Raw genomic sequence first — 23,995 nt, 5'->3', positions numbered from 1 at the left:
TAAATAAACAGGGGCAGTTTAGAAATACCCTTACCCCCTAGGGCTGGTGCTGGGCTCCCCATGGGACCTCACTGGGTACCCAAAACATTTTTTTTCAATTTTGCCACAAAATGTCAGAGGATCCATGTGGCATAATTGAAAAAAAAACAAGCATGGTCTCCCATACTCGTTTACTGTTTAGCCCCTATGTGAGCCAGGTCATGCGTCATATATGCATCATGTATCAATGTGGGAGAGGGCACATGCAGACCTCCCTCCTTGCACTTCAGAGTGCCCCGGAGACCACTCGTCCCCAGGGCTTTTTTAAAAAAAGGCTATGGAGAGTCCCTGGGACCACTACCTCCGTAGTGCAATAATATTATGGAGGAGGGAGGCACCGTGGACCCACCCACAGGCTCTACAGAGCCGTAGGTACTACCACCCTCGGGGCTTTTTAAGCAATGTGGAGAGGAGCTGTGCAGACCCCCTCCTTGACTCTGGACAGCTCCAGGCCCACCACCTCCCCTGGACACAATTCCAAAGAAATGGGGAAGGGGGCTTGTGGCTCTCCTTCTGGGCTGTTTTCAGCGTTTCACCCCTGGTGAACACCACCGCTCACTGGGAGCAGACTTTTTATCTGTTTTCCTGAAGATGAAAGATTGGCTCCCACAAGAAGGGAGCAGCATTTTTTAGCTTCTCCCTCCATGCAGGAGCAAAGCAGGCTCCCACTAGATGTGAGGAGTCGGCAGGGAGCACAGGAGCCATGAGGCTCCCCCCACAGTTCCTGGAAGGGTTATATATGCTATGGGTGAGTGGATTATTTTTTGTCATCTCCTATAAAAACAAAGCTGATCGTTCTCCATTTTAACCACTACAAGTATACAAAATGACGAAGAAGGCCGCCTGCTTGTCCTAACCACTTATACATTAGTTGTATGCAACTTCTTCCCGCATTTTTCTAGGTTGATGGACAGCTTAGCAAAAGGCCCCCTCAGCACATTTCCCACTGATTTTGGAGATGTCTTCTTAATGAAGAGCATGTCTCCCCCAAACAAAGAAGCACTACCCTTGTTTGGTGGAGATTCAAATCTTTGTAGTCTTGTTGTCTTCTCTACATGAGTATTCATGTAATTGCAGATATCTGTGTGAAGACGCTTGGTGAACAATCACATTTCCAAAATTACAGACACACAATTTCACTGAAGACATTAACTCAGGTTTCTTTACGCAGCTGTAGTGTGGAATATGCACTGTACATTTGGTAGCACTTACTAATTAGCCAGTAGAAAGTACTCCAGTTGGGTAGACTTTTTGTGCTAATCTGTGACTTCTTCTTAGATAAATAGGCAGGTTAGAATGCGTTCTGGTACCAATGCTTATGTCATAGAAATTACACCATAACCCCCTCTAGAGTGAATAAGGGGGGTGGCCTCAGGGCCTGATCACAGATTTTGGAGATGCGATCTTAATGCAGAGGAATATGAGCATGCCTCCACGAAACAAAGAAACACTCAGTACATATAATTAAGAGGATAAACCTATCTTTGGTGGAGATTCAAATCTTTGTAGTCTTGTCATCTTCTCTACATGAGGTTTCATGTTATTGCAGGCATCTTCGTTAAGACACACTGTACATGAGTAGATATCGTTTTTTGCTATTGCAGCACATACTGCATTTGAATGACAATTCTGCTGCATTGCCAAGTGAAAATCCAGACCATGACAGTTTGTTCAAAATTCAACCTGCCATGCAATATTTGTCTGCCTGGTTTCCAGAGATTTATACTGCCGGAAAGAATATAGGGGGTCATTCCGGGCCGGGGTCGGCGGGAGCACCGCCAACAGGCTGGCGGTGCTCCTGAGGGCATTCTGACCGCGGCGGTATGGCCGCGGTCAGAACCGGAAAACCGGCGGTGTCCCGCCGGTTTTCCGCCGCCATGGGGGATTCCGACCCCCTCACCGCCATCCTGTTCCTGGCGGTTTCGACCGCCAGGAACAGGATGGCGGTGAGGGGTGTCGTGGGGCCCCTGGGGGCCCCTGCAGTGCCCATGCCAATGGCATGGGCACTGCAGGGGCCCCCGTAAGAGGGCCCCACTTTGAATTTCAGTGTCTGCTTAGCAGACACTGAAATTCACGACGGGTGCTACTGCACCCGTCGCACACCTTCCACTCCGCCGGCTCCATTCGGAGCCGGCTTCCTCGTGGAAGGGTGTTTCCCACTGGGCTGGCGGGCGGCCTTTTGGCGGTCGCCCGCCAGCCCAGTGGGAAACCCAGAATGACCGCCGCGGTCTTTTGACCGCAGGATGGTCTTCTGGCGGTCCCAGCCAGGCCTGCGGCTACCGCCGCCGGCCGGGGTCAGAATGACCCCCAGAGTCATCAATGAGTCCTTGATCCTGTACAAAGGGTGGCTCATATTCAGAAAGTCCATTGCGAGCAAAAGAGCTTGCAATGGCATCAAACTGTACATGCTATGTGGGAGCACTATTGGCAAAGATTGTATGGGACCTTGTCCAGCCACTCCTTCACAAAGGTTGTAACCTTTATGTGGACAATTTCTGTAGAGTTGTAGAGCTATTCAGTGAGCTGTACAAAGCTGGCACTGTGGCCTGTGGTATAGTTTGTTGTCGTCGCAAAGGATTCCTGCAAGAGCCTGCTTGCAAGAAGCTCCAGAAATCCAAGTGCTCTGTTGCACTCCAGCGAACTGCTTGTAGTCAAGTTCTCAGATAGGCATAAAGTGTGCATGCTCACTATAATCCATGATGAAAGCAAATCAGGATTTGGGGTCGGATAGCCGAAGTTCACAATCCCACCTGTATACTTGAGTACAATGAAGATGTAGGCAGAGTGGACAAGAACGACCAGGTTCTTCAGCCATGCAATACAGTCGTAAAACATGAACTTGGTACAAGAAACTATTTACCTACCTGTTCCAGATGGCAACATACAATGTGTATGTTGTTTATCATTAGCCAACCACAGGAAGACTCATATATTTCCTTGGCTTTGGTTGTCTGTCATTGAAAGTCTCACTGCTACAGAAGCAGAGGCCTCCACTTCATAGGTTCTGGAATACATGGCAAGGCTGCAGGAGCAATACCTAAGTACAAGTCTGCTTGAAGCAAGGAGAAAGGCAGGAGAGTTGTGATTACAGCTTAATGTTGTATCATATTAAAGTGAACTACTGGTAAACTGACTAAGATGGAGCTGCCATTAGGTAAACCTTTCAATGGCTGTGCTTGGATACCTACCATCCATGGGCCACTACTTTGCTAGGCAGGCAGCCGCAGATTTTCAGTTCCTCAACTTCAGGAAATCATGGGCTTCTTTATGGCCTGCTCGACACTTTTATCTGCCGTCAGAACGTGGTAGGTGTTCTGTTCACTGGTTGACAAGTGCACTACAGTCCCCACACTGTACCTACTGGTGGACAGAACATATGCGACGTTGTCACAGACTACCCTATGTTGCGAAATGTTTAAAGGCTTGACTAGATTTTGTAGTACTTTTTAGGGAACTTGTGTATACTACACAAGGACCGCCCTGATTGCCCATGAGAACCAGAGTAAGTGTAATAAGTCAAACAAATATCCTGTGGGACTTGTTCACCATCATCTCTACTTGCTTTGAAAGTGTGCAAAAACAATTAGTAGTTTATTGAAAAGGGGTACAGGACACAATATCTTGCAGGCTAGCTTAAATCCATCATCCTTTTGTGTTGCTAACATTGCCCTAAGTGGCCAGGGTATGCCCAGATGTGGGTCCCTTACTCACTGTTCCACTTGATTTAAGCTAGCCTGGCTGATGAGGGGTAATACCCAGAAACCAGTCCCAGGATGCTTGTTTCCGGTCCAGGGAAGACCTGACCTGGCAGTTCAGGCTGGACTGTTCCCATGGGGAGCAGGGCCAAGACTGATTTGCATATGGCTGGGGCCAAACTGGGGTGGCATGGTGAGCAAATGAACAATGAATTCAACCCAGATCTGTGACTAGGTGTGTGTGTTTGAAAAGTTTCAGCACCCCGTCCATCATCCTTTGGTGTTACAGCTCAAGTATTCACCTCAAAGGAGGCCCTCACATATAAATTTGGTCTACCCCCAGAGAAGGATTGTCTGTAGTTCAAGGATAGCAAGATACAACCATACTTGCCTGGGAAGGATTGTGTAGACCTATCGACACTAGATGGTTGGGTTAAGGGCAGCAAGGTAAACAGTTATGATGGGTTATATAATTTGATGATGAAGGAGCACATCCTGAGTAATTGCTTTACAGAGATATGCTAGCAACTGATAGACTCCAAGCACACTGTGCCCTGGGAGCTTGGAAAAGGACATGATAACTGGCTTAGCATCAATATGTAAAAAAAAAAAAAAAAAAGAATGGTGGTACATGCCCCCATTTGCAAAAGAAGAGGGGCAAGGATAACACAAAAAAGTTATCTAATAGTCACTAAAAGAGTTTTAAGTGGAGAAATTCCTATTCCACTTCTGAGGAAAGGATTAGGTTTTTTTGGTGAGAAGACACCTATAGTGCCACATGACCAGGCCTGGTGTTATGATTGTCTACAGACCGGGCATAAGGAAGAAGACCCAGTATGTTACAATAAGCCCCCCTACAGGTGGGCAGACAATGGGAATTGCCATTGTAGGGCTGGAAAGAAAAAAATAGCCCCAGTGAACATTCAGGATTTGACAGAGGTTACCATAGTGGCCCTAGGCGAGAAAGAAATGCCACCTATGGGCCACATGTTTCACAATACTATGAAGTACAGACAGTGGGCTTCATCAATGGAAGATGGGTTGAGGCTCTGCAAGACAGAGGAGCCAGTATGACAGCTGTCAGTTGTCAGCTGGTGTCTGCAGAGCAGATCATTCCAAACGCACACTGCCAAGTGGTGAGTACTGACAGCTGGGTCAGCACCATCCTGTGGCAATGGTTTCATTAAAGTTTGTTAGGGTTTCTGGTTTTCTTAAAGTAGCCCTGAGCCCAGCCATACCTGTGTACTGTCTGCGTGGCTATAACCTGGAGAATGCTATCTGGAAGGAAGTTGGGGTCCAGGTCTATGCTCAAATGTTGGACTGCCTGAGTAGGTATGCTAATGTTTCCACAGTCTATGACAGGACATCAGAGAGGTCAAAATACTCTGGAGTCTGAAATAGTGGCCCAGGTACCCACCAGGGAGAGATGGGGTTAGGGGTATGGGAAACATGCCCCTAAAATATCAATAGTCCAGTTGAAGTCCAACCATGCAGGGAAGGACCCAGTATCTACAGGGGAGGAGATATTTGTCCTGTGATCCCATTTTTCTGGCTAGGTGGCAAGGTGCAAGAGGACAATCCCAAACAGAGTTCTGCAATACACAGAGAGAGTGTGCTACTGAAGGTCTTAAGCTTCAGGCTGAAATCCACAAAGATGGCGACACCTCTGGTGATCACTATATGTACTGGGAGGATGGTCTCCTGTATAGTCATAATAAAGTACCTAAGCTTGGGTCAACCAGAGCGGTAGTGGCCTCCCAGTGATATTGTACCTTCCTACTGAAGAGGGCTTATGATATTCTCTTGGCAGAACATCGGGGACAGGCCAAAATGTTTGACTCTCTAGTCATCTACCTCTATTGGCCTCAGATGAGGATCCATATAGAGGCATTCTGAAGGTCCTGAGTGATGTGCCAGGCCAGTTGCAAGTCAGGAGTGAAATGTAGGGCTATACTCCAGATTTTCCCTGTGGTAGGGTCCCTCTTTGAGAGGATATGGGTAGACATTTTTTTATCTCCTAGGCCCTAAGACTGCTCAAAAGGAAAAACAGATCATCCTGGTATTAGTGGACCATGCCGTCCAGTACCCTGAAACAATACCCCTGAGAACAGCGACTGTGTCTATGGTTGTTAGAGTATTGATAAGAACATTTTCACACATGGGGAGAAAATATTCATGTCAGTCTTCATGAAGTTCATCTGGGCTGAGTGTGAGATTACCTATACGTTCATCATGCATTAACATCCCCCAGACCAAAGGAACTGTTGAGAGATTAAACAAAATCCCAAAAGGCCTGGTAATGGGTTTGCAGTTGATACCTTGAAGGAGGCACTATGTGCCCAATCAGTCCTCAGAGCACCTGAATTGCTTTAGAACAAGGCATTGGGGCAGTCCCTTCACAGCTCAATGAGGCCTGGACCAACCTTCAGTGTTCATCAGCAGACAGCTACCACCTAGGGCGCAAAGGTGGGGTCCTACCTAAATGGAAGCATTTGCTGTGAGCTTGCCCCTGAACATACTTAGACCTTATCTGTTTGGAACTCATTTCCAGATTCAGACAGACCACAGGCACCTTAGGTGGCACATGCAAATGCAGGGAGAGCTCTAAACTGTTGAGGTGGTCCATCTTCTACAAGGCATGGACTTAACAGTGGAGCATCACCCTGGGACTGACCATGGCAATGTCAATGGTCTTTGCAGGTTTTTAAGCCTTAGTAATGAGAATTCCCATGCTTTCTGATGGAGGGGACCTGCATAGAAAAGGCCCAGCTCTTCATGTGGCTTTCCACAATATTTTGCTGGTATTAGAACTCTGTGATGGTTACCACTGCTACATAGGAATAAGGTGCCTCTGTGGCCCCCTTAAACATGTCACAATTGGCCTAAACCTGACTTGTACTATTAACTTTCCTATTAAGCCATAGTATATGGTAGGATTATGCTGACAAATTTTTCATCCTTTGGAGGAATCAAATGGTCACTGAGGTCGACTGACTTTTGGACCCAGAAAGTAGTGAGTGAGCCATCAATCAAAATTTCAACAACACTCCAAACAATTGAGACACCGTGATAGTGTGGCCACAGCAAAAAACTCCAATCAGGAATAAAGAGAAAAGATGTATTCCAACCACAAGCTCAAAGTCATCAAGGCAGTGTGCAAAACCAAGTTATAAAGATACATAATCACCAAAAGTTGCCCAAGGCATTCGATTAAATTCAGGTGAACTAACATTAATAAAACTAAACATTCAAGTAAAATAATACATAAAATCAATAGGATTATCTGAGACACAGATATAACTCACTAAGTCAATAATCTTTGGCTGGAGCAACCAAATCAGGAGAATACATGTGTGAGGAGTAACACATGTGGGTAAAATACAAAAAGCACAAAAAGGGCAAACATAGGTGGTCATTATGATGTTGGCGGTGTGGCGCTCAATGCCGGCGGTGGCGGGTAAAACCGCCAGCCGGCATGGCGGGCCACACGGCCACATAACGAACCCCATGAGGGCCGCCATCGGCAGCCCTCACTCACCGCCAGGCTGCCTGCGTTAGTCAGCCTCGCGGCGGTCGGAATCATTATCCGACAGGTTAGCAGTGCTGCCCCTCGCATAATGATTCCTCAGCCACCAGCCTTTCCCTGGTGGGTTTCCGTACAACGGAAAGGCTGGCAGAAGGGGTGTACCGGGACAGTGCATATTTAGAAATGCATGCATTGCACTACTTTGTAACCCCTTGCGCCACATTATGCCTGTGCCAGGCATAATGTATGCAAGGGGAGTGTTCCAGCGCTAGGAAGGCCAATAAAATGGCACAAAGAAATCTAAAACATTTCTATACGTCGGTTTTTCCAGGATTTTTAACACCTGCTCAGAGCAGACATTAAAAGGAGGCTCCCAATAGTTTCAATGGGCCTCTGGGTGCTTTGCAGGATTAGCGTCAACATTTTTTATGCTAGTCCTGTAAGGCGCTGAACTAGCATAAAAAATGATGATGCTAGTTCCATAAATAATGCTATGGTGTGCAATATGTTAAATACGGCACACAGAGGGGGCGCTAAGGGGTACAAGAAAAGTAGTGCTGACCTAGGTGCACCGCCACTTTTCATAAATCTGCCCCTAGTGCCTTCAATGAAGGAGCCCTAGAAGTGTACACATGATTGCTTTGGCACCAGAAGAAAGTTTGAGAACTTTTGGAAACATTTCCCCTCGTTGGATTTTTGTTGTTTTAATGTCATTTTGTTTGTATTTACTCTTATTAGTTTTGCAAATTGTGTTGCATGGTGGTTTGAATGTTGTACTGTTTTGGTACTGCATAAATACCTATAATCCTAAATGAAGCCTGCCTTCTCTGTGCCATATCTACCAGAAGATTGAGCTCAGGTTGGTGTAGTGACTTTGAGAGTTCACCCTGACAAGAGTGTTATCATTCCTTGAGGTAGGCAGTTAACCACCCCAAATAATAATTCACTTTCTTCCAGCAGGGACGTGGAGAAGCACAATGCACTTTAATGAGGTGGGTAAGGATGGGAGGTAGAAAGAAACATGATGGCTTAATGAAGTAGACCCCTCTTACAAAAACAGAGAGAGTAGGGTAGTTGAAAGCAGAATCCTCCAAATCCTTTACAAAAGCAAAAAATAGACAAAAAAACAAACATGTTTTTTCTTCTGCTCTGTAGTCATTCTCCTCCCCTACCCTATCTCTCTTTGTCTCTTCTGCTGGTCTACCAACTCTTCCATAACTCTTATCTTTTCAACAGCTGACATAATAATTATTACTTGTCCCAAATGCTTCTCACATGTCTCCTGTTGTCTTTCTCTCATCCCTCAATGACCACTATTTAGATTTTTGCCCCTGCCTTGTATCCTTATTACCTGCACTTTCCCCTTTACCCAGAGTCCCTTTATCACACAGCACCACCATATCCCTGTTGTATTGTGATGTATAATATGTTCCACAGCAGAAAATAAGATGTAGCCTAGCAACATGTTATGCCAGGGGATGAAGAGAAAAAGGTGGGGAACACATAAGTCACTGGAGATGTAACAGCAGTTTTGCCTGAGTTACTCGTTGTAGGTTCTGAATAATAAAGGAAAAAGAAAGAAACATTATAGTGCAGCATTATCCTTCAAAGTGGTGATGAGGGAACCTCTGTGGACCAACCCTGTGAAGTACAAGTTGGCAGATTTGTTTGCAAATATACAGCAGTGGATTGTGAGGGGTTGATGTACCATTGAAAACTTAAAAGATTCACCGGAGTTCAAAAGTCACCTTGTTGTGTAGCCATTTTAGTTATAGCTCCATGCACGTTATTTTAACACACTAGGCCGCTATGCACTTTAACCTAGATATATTTTATTCGGCTTCGCATTGTTATTTTTACAATAACCATTTTTACGGTCTTGTTTTATTTTTCATCTATCTAACTCTTTTAGCTTAGCCCAGCACTGTGTTCTCAAACAAGACATTCTTGATCACTCTGTGCTTTATTCAAGGCTACAGTTTGGTACATCACCGGTGAATGTGGTAGAAGTTTAGTCTCCAACATTCGTATAAAATACACATCCTTACGTAGGGACATTTTCTCAGAATATCAGCTGTGTAATTATAAAAACACTTCCTAGTCCCATTATATGTTAAGAGGGAGATTCCAGCCAGGGAACCACAACTGTATGCTGATTGCTGAATGCTTCGCTACAGATGCTAACGCAGACCACAGGCCTTTGCTCAGGTATGAGGGTTGATGTCTCCCCGGGGAACCCTGAAAGGCAGAATTAGAGCTGAACATGCTGTGCTCAGATTATGACTTAGATAGGAAATAGTCCATTGATCATAGTGACAATATGATAGCGTTATTCTTATGCTTCACTCTCCTCGTCGCTATTTTAATACTGTCATGTTGTGTCGTCCTGGTTATTGCAGCTCATGCTTTGCTATCTAAGATGCAGTTGTTTTTTTAAACCAATCACTGAAACATATACTGCTTTTGTTTGTCATTTATATATAAGACTGAATTGTGAATGAGAGAACTGGATGTGACCTGAGTGACCACGACTTACCTGAGAAGCCTAATATGTCACGCGCTCGGCTGCCCAATCATCCGTATCCCCTGGTAGAGATGGGGCACTGCGAGTTAGCTGGAGCAAAACCCGGATTTGGAGCGACAGGTGTCAACCACAGTGGGTGAGACTCAGTCCCCCACACCGTGGATGATCTTGCTGCTCAAAATCCAGTAGTCTCATTAGAATAATGATAGCCTATGCGACAACCTCTGGCAGACTTCAATTCAATTCTACAGAAGCAAAATAAGGAGCAGGTGCAATGAATATACTGTGTCCCTTGTGACACTTAGGATCAGCGAGTTTTCACTCTGCATGCATCGCTTGAATTAAGAAATGAAAGGAGAAATGTGTTCACTTGCGGTGCAAGTTTGTATAATGTGCTGAAACAGCGAAGTGATTATTTGCATATATGACATATAAAATAATATTGTTCTAGTGAATACAAACAATGCATTATTCAAAGCCTGAGCACACATTATTCAAAATCACTGATCTTGCGCTGTGTGTGGTGTGCTAACAGTCAAAATTAATTCTGCAAACTCCCTTGAGCCTTTACTGTATACACACTGTATACGTGTACATACTGTATACTGTATACATTAATTGATCAAGATGCATGACATAAAATTGGTAAGAAGGAATTATCAACAACGGAGGTAGATTTAGTTTGGTATGGTGGGGGCAAACTACCAATCATTGGATGTTTCCAGATGAGTGTGACTTTCAAACAAAGGGAAAATATATGTTGGGTGTATGTGATAGAGAAAGGAAGGTGTTTGTTGGGTTGTAAGGAACAGAGCATTGAATATGATCCTGAATCCACATGCTGAGGAATATGTATTAACTATAATGAATGAAGACAAACAGAAATTAAAAGATGAGTTTCCAAAATTGTTTGGAAACAAATTGGGGTGTTTAAGGAAGTTTGTCTACAAAATTGTGTTGAAGGAAGGAGCTTTTACAAAAACTTATAAGGTGAGAAATGTACTTATTGCATTGAAGGGGGCATTGGAAGAGGAAATGGGTGTAATTGAACAAATAGGGTTGTCAGAATGGTTAAATCCAGTAGTGATAACTCGCAAACCTAATGGAAACATCAGGATGTGTGTAGACTTAGGAGATCTGAACGATAATATATGGGTAGACCGACATCTAATACCAATATAAACAAGTTATTAGCCAGTGTTAAGGGAGGTAGAGTGTACTCAACTCTTGATTTATCAAGCACTTATCATCAAATTCAGTTGCATCCTGAATCAAAACACTTAACTTCATTCATAACACCTAAGTGGGCATTTAGGTTTAAACCCGTGCCTTTTGGTCTCGTGTGGGCATCAGCAATATTTCAAAGCGTTAAGCAGAATTTACTTTGAGACTTGTAAAATGTAAAGTTCTTTCAAGATGATATTTTGGTCTGGGGAGAATAAAGTGTTGCATGACGAATTATTAAGGACGTTATATGGAAGAATGGAGAGACAGCAAATACAAGTTTGCTCAGCAAAGTGTTGAATACTTAGGCCACACAATATCATATGAGGGAATAAAACCCAAGGTAAAGTTAATGGAAGCTATTGGGAAAGCACCATGTCCAAATAATAAAGATCAATGGAGATTTTTCTTAGGATTGGCAGAATATTACACTAAATTCGTAAGGAATTTTACAGACAAAGCACAGCCTTTAGGAACATGAATGAAGAAGGGGAAAAAATACGAATGGACAAGTGAGTGCCAACAAGCGTTTGAAGAAATTAAGAAAAACACTATAAATGTGATAGAATTAAAACCATATGATGTTCATGACAATACCATAGTATCCACTTGTTGTGTAGCCATTTTAGTTATAGCTCCATGCACATTAGTTTAACATACTAGGCCTGCCGCTGTGAACCTAGAGATATTTTATTTGGCTTTGCTTTATTATTGGTGCAGTAGCCACTTTTACGGTCTTGTTTTATTTCTCTCTATCTGACTGTTTTTGCCTAGGCCAGCACTCTGTTCTCAAACAAGACATTCCTGCGCGTGCTGTGCTTCTTCCAAGGCTGCAGTATGATAAGTTGCAGGTGAAAGTGGAATAAAGTTTTGTCTCTGACACTCATAGAAAACACACATCCTTACGTAGGGACATTTTCTCAGAACATCAGCTGTTTTATTATAAAAACACTTCCCTGTCCCTTGTAAGTTAGAGGGAGATTCCAGCCAGAGAACCACAACTATATGCTGATTGTTTAATGCTTCATTACAACTGCTTATGCAGACTTCAGGCCTTTGCTCAGGTATGGGGGATGATGTCTTCCCAGGGGAACCTGAAGGACATTATAAGAGCTTAACATGCTGTGCTCTATAACAGCCTAGGTAGGAATTAGTCTATTGGCTCTAGTGACAATATGGTAGCGTTATTTCTATGCTTTACTCTCCTTGTCACAATTTTAATCTTGTCACGCTGTATCGTCCTGGTTATTGCAGCCCATGCTTTGCTATCTAAGATACATTTGCTTCATTAAAACCTTATTAAAACATATACTCTCTCTGTTTGTCATTGTGTATGTGAGACTAATGTAACTGAGAGAAACTGATGAGACCTGAGTGACCACGGTTTCTCTGAGAAATCAATTATGCCATGCGCTCGGCTGCCCAATCATCCCGCCCTTGGGTGGAGATGAGGCACTGCCAGTTAGCAGGAGCAAAACCCGGATTGGAGTGACAGGTGTCACCTGTAGTGGGTCAGACTCCCACACCGCAGATGATTCTGCCGCTCGAAATCCAGTAGTCTCAATAGAATAATGAGAGCCTACGCGACACACTAATGCCAGAATACATGGTTTAGGGGCAGTTCTGATGCAACTAAAAATGGAAAAGAAAGAGTGGTGGTGTTTGCTTCAAGGACAATAAAAAGAAAAGAGATAAGATATTCTACTGTAGAAAAGGAAGCACTTGCTTGTTGGTGGGGGGTGCAGCATTTTAGGAACTATGGGGGTCATTCCAACTTTGGCGGGCGGCTGAGGCCGCCCGCCAAAGTTCCCCGTCGAAAGACCGCGGGGGTCATTTCGACTTTCCCGCTGGGCCGGCGGGCGACTGCCGGCGCAGCGGGAAAGACCCTGCAACAATGAAGCCGGCTCCGAATGGAGCCGGCGGAGTTGCAGGGGTGCGACGGGTGCAGTAGCACCCGTCGCGATTTTCACTGTCTGCAAAGCAGACAGTGAAAATCCTAATGGGGCCCTGTTAGGGGGCCCCTGCACTGCCCATGCCAGTGGCATGGGCAGTGCAGGGCCCCCCAGGGGCCCCACGACACCCGTTCCCGCCATCCTGGTTCTGGCGGTGTAAACCGCCAGAAACAGGCTGGCGGGAAGGGGGTCGGAATCCCCATGGCGGCACTGCAAGCAGCGCCGCCATGGAGGATTCTCTGGGCCAGGGGTAATCCGGCGGGAAACCGCCAGATCCCCTTTTCTGACCGCGGCTTTACCGCTGCGGTCAGAATAGCCCTGGAAGCACCGCCAGCCTGTTGGCGGTGCTTCCGTTGCCCTCCGCCCTGGCGGTTATAGACCTCCAGGGTTGGAATGAGGGCCTATGTGTGGGGAAGAGAATTTGAATTAAAAACTGATCATAAACTATTAGTTGGCATATTTCCAACAAAGGGTGCAGGACGAGCATCTCTGAGAATCGCAAAATGGATTTACAGATTACAGGAGTATACATTTAAAGCGAAATATATGCCGGGAGTATCGAATGTGAATGCTGACTCTTTATCAAGGCTACTGTTGCAGGTGAATAATGATGATGAGGATGAAGAATGGATGGTTGCGATCATTGTGGATATGAAAATTAAAGCTATTTGTGAGAGTGAATGGAAAGATGAGACAGAAAAAGATGAAGAAATGCAAAGGAATAGGAAGAAATTGCCTAAAGGATGGTCAGATGTGGGAGAAGAAATGAAAATCATAATGAATTACAAAAATATTTGGCTGGAATTATCTGAGCAAGATGGGATAGTGAGGAACGGAGATACATTTTTTGAACCACGGGAACTGAGATGAAGGGTATTGGAAATTCTACATGGGGGTCATGGAGGAATGTCTGGAAAGAAAATAAAAGTGAGAGAAGATTTTTGGTGGCCAGGAGTAGATGGTGATGTAGAGAAATTTGTAAGATGTTGTGTGAATTGTGCATGTAGTGATAAAACACATATTGTGAAAGAAATTCCCGTTACAACAGTGCCATTTCCACACAAACCTTGGAAGAAAGTAGCAATAGATTTGTGTGGCCATTTGCATTGGATGGTAGTGGAAGAAAATATGCTGTTGTGATTATAGATTATTATTCCAAGTGGCCTGAGGTTTGCATAATGAGTAATATTGGATCTTGCATGATTATGGAACTTTGTGAAGAAGTATGGAGGAGAGAAGGTTATCCTGAGGATCTGGTGACAGATAACGGTCCTCAGTTCCTGTCAGTGGAATTCGAGGATTACTTGTCACGTTGTGGGGTCAAGGTTGTGAAACACCAATAGTATATCCTCGTGAAAGTGGTTTAGTGGAACAGTTTCACAATTATCAGTGAAAATATACAATTCTCAGTGCAATATGTACTAGATTGCAAAGAAGAGATAAAATAATTGTTATGGATCTGTTGCACCACTCCACATTCTACTATTTTGGAAACACTTTTTGTGTTGTCGAACGAAAGGAAGCCTTTCACGAAAGCTGAACCTGGTTGGATGGGGAAAATGGAATGGAAGAGAGTAAATGAGAAGGATTTGTGTAGAGGAGTGCAGAAAAAACAAGATAGAAATAATTAAAGTATTGAGGCTGAAACACGATGGAATGAATATGAGTGTGGAGACTGGGTACAATTGAAATTGTTTGTAGGAATTAGTGAGGGGTTATCAAAGTGGTCTTTACCCAAACGGGTGGTAAAGTTGAAAGATGTAGGCCCTCATTATGACATTGGCGATAAGTCCCGCTTACCGCCATGCTGACTACTGCCAACATATCGCGACTGTGGCGGTCTACCACTACCCGTATGATGACCCACACATAGAAATCCGTCACTATATAGACACACACACAAGTCCGCCAGCCCAAAGGTCAGTGATAAACTGGCAGTACCAAAACCCACACCATCACGCCAACAGAACTACGCCCACAAAATTATGGCCCACAAATCATCGCAGCGGACATTCAACCGCGGTAAACCATTGACGGTACATACCGCCACGTTCAAAATACACACACATATACAAAACATCACCACATTGGACAATTCAAACTACACACATGTGACACACATACACACACCACACCCACACTATAAAACACACACCCACAATACCCACAAACCTTTACGACTTTAAAACAATCTGCAATTGAGAGACAGAGACACCAAGAGCAACCACAGAAGCAGAGCCACATAACACCATCACCCATACACCATCCACGCACCACACATCATACACCCCAAAACATCACCCCACACACCCTGACACACACACCACACACACTATACCCATGGCACCACAACGACATCCCAGGTTCTCAGAGGAGGAGCTAAGGGTCATGTTGAAGGAAATCATCCAGGTAGAGCCACAGCTATTCGGATCACAGGTGCAGCAGACATCCATTGCAAGGAAGATGGAGCTATGGCAGGGAATCGTGGACAGGGTCAACGCCGTGGGACAGCACCCCAGAGCAACGGATGACATCAGGAAGAGGTGGAGCATCCTACGGGGGAAGGTGTGTTCCGTGGTTGCAAGATACCAGATAGCTGTACAGAGGACTGGCGGTGGACCCCCACCTCCTCCCCCACAACTAACAACATGGGACAAGCAAGTCTTGGCAATCATGCATCCTGAGGGCCTGGCAGGAGTAGCAGGAGGACTGGACTCTGGTAAGTCAGCTCTCTATTACAATCACCCCCCTACCTGCATGCCATAACAAACCCCCACCCCTACCCTCACCCCCATTACTCCACTACCTCACATACACCTTACCATCACAACCCACTCATTCCAATGCCAAGCCCTGCATGCAACACCAAAGCATTGACACCACTCACAGACCTGCATGGACAACCATCACCACTGCATGCACACTAGAGACAAAGACCTAGCCCACCAAATGCCTACTCACACTAAGACTAATCTGCCATGGCAATATCAACCATAGAGGGCAACATACCCATGCACAAGATGACACATGCAGAAACTATAACACTGCATTTACATCCACACAGGTCCCCCACACAATGTCACCAGGGAGGAGGTGCCAGCAACATCCAGTCCCCCCCCAAGAAGAGGCCCACAGTGATGACAGCAGCTCTGCACGCCTGGATCAGGATGACCAACCTGGCCCATCAAGGACCTCCGGACAGTCGGTTACCCAGCCACAGTCCCATACCACCACAGAGCCTCCCCCTCAGGAAACACCAGCACAGCACCCATCCAGCAGGCCCATACCTCTGTCCCCAGGACGCGTCGATCAACAGTGTGTCCATTACTACAGGGACCCCAGGACTCCCCACAAACACAGGACGAGCAGGGACCTGGGGTCAGTGGCAGTGGGCACACGGTTCAGGGGACAGAGGCACAGGACAACAGGGAAGCTGGGAGGACTGCTGTGCAACAGGGGGAGGACAGGCCCAGGGAACCGATTCTCCATGAGGCACTTGCAGGGATCCTGGGAGCATACCACCATTCCCAGGAGACAATGGGCCAGATACTGGCCAAGTTGCAGGAGACCCAGCGGCTGCAGGAGGGACAGTACCTGGGGATCAGGGAGAACCTGAGGGACATAAACACCAACCTGGTCACCATTGCAGGGGTGCTTCCTGACATGGCCAACACCATGAGGGAGGCAGTGGCACACCAAAGGGCCCCTGACACTAGCCACACCTATGAACAGCCCTCCACCTCCGCTGACGCTAGTGGACAGGAGACCCCACCACAGGAACAACAGGCCACCAGCACCCATCCCCCTGCAGAAGGAGAACCACCCCGCAAATGGCCCATGCGATCCAGGCAGAAACCAGAGACTATTGCCAAGACCCCAGCCAGGAAATAAGACTTTCCTGATTGTCACCCTTGTGTCCCACTCTGTTACCCTGTCCACCTTGAACTGCCATTGCTCCCCTTCCTATGCCCCATTGGACAATGCACCTGTGATACCAACAGACTGGACTCTATCCTGGACTTTCCTCCACCATCACCCAGGCCTATTGCACATCCCCATTTACTTCTCAGCCCTTAAATAACTATGAGTATGGCAAATGATTTACGGAGGTATTCGTTTAACAATCTGTAGACATTGCAATTAGACTGTACAGTTATGTATACATAGGTATTACCTATAATGTGCTGCAGTCAATACACCAGGAGCCACAGTAGGGCACAAATATCTGTGAATAGACATGTCAAAGGGTACAGTAAGTGGCCATAGTAGTGGGAACAGCAGCCTGCCAGAGATAATTCACTACACAAAACAATGGAAGGTGAAGTTACAGTGTCTTACCTGTGTGTCACTGGAAGTACTGTCGAATTATAGTTGTTCTTTTGTCCACACTCTCATCCTCTGCCTCCTCTTCGTCACTGTCCACAGGCTCCACCACTGCCACACGCCCATCTCCAGCCCCATCCTCCTGCAGAAAAGGAACCTGACGTCTCAAGGTTGTGCAACCTGCAACATGCCACGATGATCTGGCACACCTTCTTTGGTGAGTAGCACAGGGCCAGGAGGCCAAAGGTGCGCTCAATAATTCTTCTTGTTCACCCATGTGCCTCATTGTAACGTTACTCTGCCCTTGTCCTGGTATTCCTCACTGGGGTCAGTAGCCATGAGAGGTTGGGGTAACCAGAGTCACCTGCAAATATTGAGGGATACCTATTAGCCACCCACTCACCCTTAGGGCCAACCCCACACCCAAATACCAACATACAATGGGTGGGGACCATTGGCTCACCTATTAGCCACACCCTGTGCCTCTGGAGTTGAGCCATCACATATGGCATGCTGCTATTCCTCAGGATATAGGCATCATGCACAGACCCAGAATACTTTGCATTGAAATGGGAGATGTACTGGTCCACCAGGCACACTATCTGCACATTCATTGAGTGAAAGCTCTTTCGATTTCTGAACACCTGTTTATTTCTCCTGGGGAGGGCAAAGGCAATATGTGTACCATCAATTGCTCCAATGATGTTGGGGATATGTCCCATTGCATAGAAGTCAGCTTTCACTGTGGCCAAATCCTCCACCTGGGGGAAAACAATGTAGCTGCACATGTGTTTCATCAGGGCAGACAACACTCTGGTCAGCACTATTTAGAACATTGGCTGTGACATCCCTGCTGCCATGGCCACTGTCACATGGAAGGAGCCAGTTGCCAAAAAATGTAGCACTGATAGGCCAAGTCCACCATGGACCTGTACACAGGGGATGTCTCCATCTCCTAATCATCCTCAGTGATTGTAATCTAGGGGACAAAATGGTGAGCAGATGGTCATTTTCAAACATATCCTCAGAGTAAAATGCATTGTATGTTGTGACAGAAACAGTATGTTTACGTGTAGTCCCTAAATGTGCTTATATCTGCTGTGACACAGTTAGGTGCCATGGCCTGGCCCCCCCTGAAATGGCGGACGCCTGTCCTGTGTGGAAGGACAGGTGGAAATGTAATTCTGCTGACGTTGTGCGCCGCTGCTGGAGGCGGTGGAGGACTGCCGTGCAACTCCTCTCTGGTTATCATTGGGCCCTATGGGGTACAGTAGCCAATGGTGATGTAGCCGGCGGTGACAGCACGCACCTCCGTGGATGTGACCACCATTTTCTATCTGTTCACTCACTTGCTACCTGACCTTCAACAAGAGAGGACCTACATTGCAAGAGCTGCTGTGACCTGTGTCTGGAAGCGACCATGGCTCGAGTCTCTCTGGAAAGGGCCCCTGCCTTCACCAGTGCGGAGTTGGAGAGACTGGTGGATGGGGTCCTACCCCAGTATCAATTGCTTTATGGGCCTCCAGACCAACAGGTGAGTACACTGTGTGCACGATACATGGGGCATGAATGCATGGAGTGCTGTGTGTGAAGGCCTCATGTAAGGGGGGGTGGTTGAGGGGTCCGGGTAGAGTGCTGCATGTGTAGTGGGCAATGTATGTGCGTAAGGGGCTGGGAGGAATATGGTGGGCCATGGGTGTAACAGGCCGGAAGGTAAAACTGATCCCTTCTTCTATATTCATTTCCTCTGCAGGTGTCAGCGCCCATCAGAAAAAGTGTATATGGCATGCCATCGGCAAGGATGTGCGGACCCTGTGTGTCTACAGCAGGCGGAGCACCCACTGTCGCCCTGAGACGCTGGGCAAGTAAGACGGCGGAGGCCCAGCTGGGGATGGCCTCCCAACAAGGAAGGGGTGGCAGTCGAACCCTGACCCCCCTGATGTTTCGCATACTGGCGGTGGCCTATCCAGAGTTGGATGGGTACTTGAGGGCATCACAGCAGCCACAAGGGGGTGAGTACAGTTTTCAATTCTGCAAATTGCGCATGGTGGGGTGTTCTCTGGGTGGGGGATGTGCGCCTGTGGGTGCCACTAGGCCAGGTCGGACATTGCAGGGTAGGTTCTATGTTGGGCAGGGTCTGATGTACTCCTCCTCCAAACATGCTAGTGGGCAACTACGGCTGGACAGGGATCTATGGGTCTCAGGTATGCTGCTTTTGGCGTTAGGCATTATTCTCCATGGCCTGGTGACTAGCATTCTGACTGGTAGTGCATCGCCTAGTGAATAGGGCTGTTCCAGTGTGTTGTTTATGCCAACGGTGGTGTTGTTGCTGGCATTGACCAAGTGTATTCTCTGTCTCTCCCCCCCTTTTTGTTTGGTCACCCTGTCCTTATGTGCATTAGCATCATCTGGCAGAGGAGCAGAGGTACCGGCAACGGAAGGAGCTACATCCCACATGGCCCTGGAGGCCGAATCCACCGACGGTGAGGGCACAAGTGGGATTGAGGGCGTGGGGAGCACTACAGCCGAGACAGGAGGGGAAAGTTCTGACAGTGAGACCTCCTCCGATGGAATTTCCCTGGTGGTGGTGGACACCTCTGTGACCACCCCAGCTGCAGGTACAGCTGCCACCCCATACATGCACCGCCCTCCCAGCAGCCCCTCAGCGTGTTTCCTGTGCCCGCTCACCGAGGAGGGTGGACATCTCCTTTGCCCCAGGCACCTCAGTCCCTGCCCCAGTCAGCCCTGTTGCCCTGAGTGAGGAGTCTATTGACCTCCTGCGATCGATCTCTGTTGGGCAGTCAACCATCGTGAATGCTATCCAGGGGCTGGCAGGGCATTTTCAACAAACAAATGCATTTCTGGAGGGCATTCACTCTGGTGTGGCGGCCCAACAGAGATCATTCCAGGCTCTGGCCTCCTCCCGGATGTCAGCCATTGTCCCTGTTTCTAGCCTCCCCACTCCAACTTCCTCTACCCAATCCCATTCCCCTCAACCCCAACTTATCCCAAGCACACCATCAGACCAGCATGCACCCAAGACAACACACAGGAGTGGCTCAGGCAAACACAAGCCCCACACATCATCCTACAGGCACTCACACAAACACCATCCAGAATCAGACATGCCAACATCCACTGCCTCCACTGTGTCTCCCTCCTCCTCCTCCACCTCCCTCCCAGTAGCGTCTCCACTCACACCTGCATGCACTACATCCTCCTCCACTACCTCTATAACCAGCATGCCTATCAGTGCACACATCTCACTGGCAGTCACCACCCCCACATCCATGCACGCGTCCCCTGTGTCCTCTCCCACTGTGTCTGTGCCCCCTCCTCCCAAAGCACAGAAACGCAAGCACTCAGACACCCAACAGCCATCCACCTCACAAAAGAATCCAGCACACGCACCTGCACCCAAACACAACAGACCGACACCTCCAACCACCACTCCCTCTTCCTCCACTACCAACCCTTCACCCTCTTCCCGCACCAGTGTCCCTAAAAAGCTTTTCCTCTCCACCCTTGACTTCTTCCCTGCGCCCCTACCCCCCATTCTTCACTTCGGGCCAAGGTGGGCAGAACTCAGGCCAGCACCTCAGCCACCCAGTCCACGGCTACTGTAGTTTCGGCAGATACTGCAGGTGTGAGAGGCTCCAAGGAGACACCCGTCAGCACTGCCAGTGTGCCTGCACCAGCAGCCAAGGGCAAGAACAGACCACAAGCTACCAAGGGCAATGAGGCACCATCAGCTGCCAAGGGCAAGGAGTCACCACCAGCTGCCAAGGGCAATGACAAAGGGCCAGCCACTGCAGGCAGGAAGGATAGGAGGCCTGGTGCTGGAGCTGAATCTGAGCACACAACACCAACCATGGCCCTTCACCCATCCGTGGCTGCAGGGGATGGGTTGGTGCCTCCCCCACCACTGCCAGCACCGCCATCAGCACTGCCACCAGCAGCAGCCCTAGTGAGAGCCGTCAGAGGCTGCAGGGGAAGGGCTGGAGCCTCCCCCCACCTCTGGCAGCACCGCCGCCAGCACCACCACCTGCACCACTGCCAGGAGCAGCAGTCCCAGTGGGCAGCCATCCGAGGCTGCAGGGGAAGGGCTGGTGCCTCCCCCCACCACTGGCAACACCAACACCAACACCTGCACTGCCACCAGCACCACCACCTGCACAGCCCCTTGCATCGCCACCAGCACCACTGGCAGCACCGACACCAGCACCGGCCCTACAACAAATGTGCAGCCGTTGACGATGGTGGGTGGACTGTAGTCCTGCCTCCATGGAGTGTCATGCATCCTGCATACTGCAAATCTTGTAGGTCTGACCCCCAGGTGAGGGACTGTGACCTTGCACTCCCCAAGTGCTACATCACAGGGCACAAAGCCCCCCCCTAGAACCAGTGGAAGAAGGCATTCACTCACCCCCTCCTTGCCAGGATGAAGCACACTGGGCACAAAGCCCCCTCCAGAACCAGTGGAAGAAGGCATCCACTCACCCCATCCTTGCCAGGATGAAGCACACTGGGCACAAAGCCCCCTCCAGAAACAGTGGAAGAAGCCACTCACTTGAGAGACTGTGGCTTTGCACTTCCCAGGTCCAAGCAGTGGGCAAACCACCCACTTCAGAGACTGTGGCTTTGCACTCCCCAGGACCAAGCAGTGGGCAAACCACCCACTAGAGAGACTGTGGCTTTGCACTCCCCAGGACCAAGCAGTGGGCAAACCACCCACTTGACAGACTGTGGCTTTGCACTCCCAGGACTAAGCAGTGGGCAAACCACCCACTAGACAGACTGTGGCTTTGAACTCCCCAGGACCAAGCAGTGGGGAAAACCACCCGCTTGAGAGACTGTGGCCTTGCACTCCCCAGGACATCGCAGAGGGCATGTAGCCCCCTCCAGGAGCAGTGGCGTTGTACCATCTTCCGGCTGAGGTGCCCCCCTTCCACTTCCCCCTGAGGTGCCTGTGTATTTTCAACCTGATGCCCCTGCAGTGTTCTCTCCGTATTTAGGCAGGAGTCAAGTGGGGCTTTGGCCTATGTGATATGGCCCTGTGGCCCACGGACATTATGGACTGGGAAGAGTCCCTGCATTTGTAAATATGTATATATTTTTGGTTTTTGCTGCACATATTCATACTATTTTTATGTATTACACTGACTTTCTTCCAATAATTTTGTCCTTGCATTATGCCTGAGAGGTACAGGGTGTAAATGTAATGTTACTGCATCTGTTTTTGTGTATGGTGTTGGGGGTGGGGGTGTTCCGTGCTGCGTGTGTGTGTCACTCTCTTTTTCCTCCCCCTCCTGTGTGTACTCACGTGGTCTTCTTCACCGGCATTGGTATTCCTGGTGTAGGAGGAGGTAGACCAGCATGGGTAACACCTGTAGTTCGGGCTCAATGGCGGCGTGGTTCTTCCTTGAGTCTCCAGAGGTGAATTGTTTCCCTTCTGTGTACTGTTTCCGCCATGCTTTTGACGGTGTTGGTACCGCCCTGGAAAAGGTGGTGGATTGGCCTCTCATAATACAGTGGGCAGAACATTGTCTTCCTTCTGGCTGTTGGTGGTTACCGCCGTGGTGCTTGTTGCTACCGCCGTGGCGGTCGGTGTGTTAAAGTGGTTGTCTGTGTTGGCAGTTTCCGCCGTGGTCATAATTCCATTTTTTGGGCCGCCGGCCTGTTGGTGGTATTACCGCCGCTTTATCACAGACCGCCAGGGTTGTAGTGTAATGAGGGCCGTAGTGTGGAATTGGAAGACAGTAATATTGTATGGGTTGTATATAGTTGCGCGTGAGCCACGCGTGTGAGAATGTCATCAAAGGAAGAATGTGAGCGAGAGATGAAATGTGGTGTGAGGCAGTTGGAGTTGGAGCTGGACAGAGAAGGATTACAGATGTGCTGCTGGAAATGTTGGGGCTGTATTATTACATATTTGGATAATAAATCACAAAGAAAATACGTATGGCTGAAGACGTGTTTACTACAAGTAAAAGGTTGAATATGAGTAGTGTAGTGAAATCTAATGATCTTTAATGTTTCCAATATTGTTATATTGTATTATTATTGTATATATGTTATAATAAATAATGTTAAGTTATTTATGTTTCTTTGGGAAGGGAGATATGTTGTATTGTGATGTATAATATGTTCCATGGCAGAACGTAAGTAAGGTGTAACTTAGCAACATGTTATGTTGGGGGGTGAAGAGAAAAAGTTGGGGAAGAGATAAACCACTACAGAAGTGACAACTGTTCTGCGAGGATTGGTTGTTATTATCGTGCAGTGTTATCCTTCAATCCCATACGGAAGTGACTTTGCAAACACAATACTGAGGTGGCTGAGGGTTCCCCATACGATGTGGAAGGTCTTCCTCTTCACTCACTACAGGAGCTGTGGGGGCGTCTGTCACTACCCTGAGACAGTACCCAAAGGCAAGACACCACTGAACATCTTTGACATTTGTTCTGGAGACTTCCTAAGAGGCCTTCACCTCTTTATAAAGACTAATCTGTGTCGCCCTACCCCATTGTGGGTGCCCTTTTTTCATTTTAGCTATACTAATTTTGTCAAGTTCTGCATTGGTTGTGCTTGTGCTTGGTTCATATGGTTTCTATCCTTGTCAAGAGCAGCCAGCTTCAAGAAGGTATACTTCTTAAAAGTTATTGTTTTAACTCTTCTACACATCTGAATAATCTGAACAGCTTTTGTTCGG

Source organism: Pleurodeles waltl, chromosome 2_1 (genome assembly GCF_031143425.1).
Source record: "Pleurodeles waltl isolate 20211129_DDA chromosome 2_1, aPleWal1.hap1.20221129, whole genome shotgun sequence".
In the NCBI taxonomy this organism is placed as follows: domain Eukaryota; kingdom Metazoa; phylum Chordata; class Amphibia; order Caudata; family Salamandridae; genus Pleurodeles; species Pleurodeles waltl.
Note: the sequence above shows the minus strand (reverse complement) of the source record.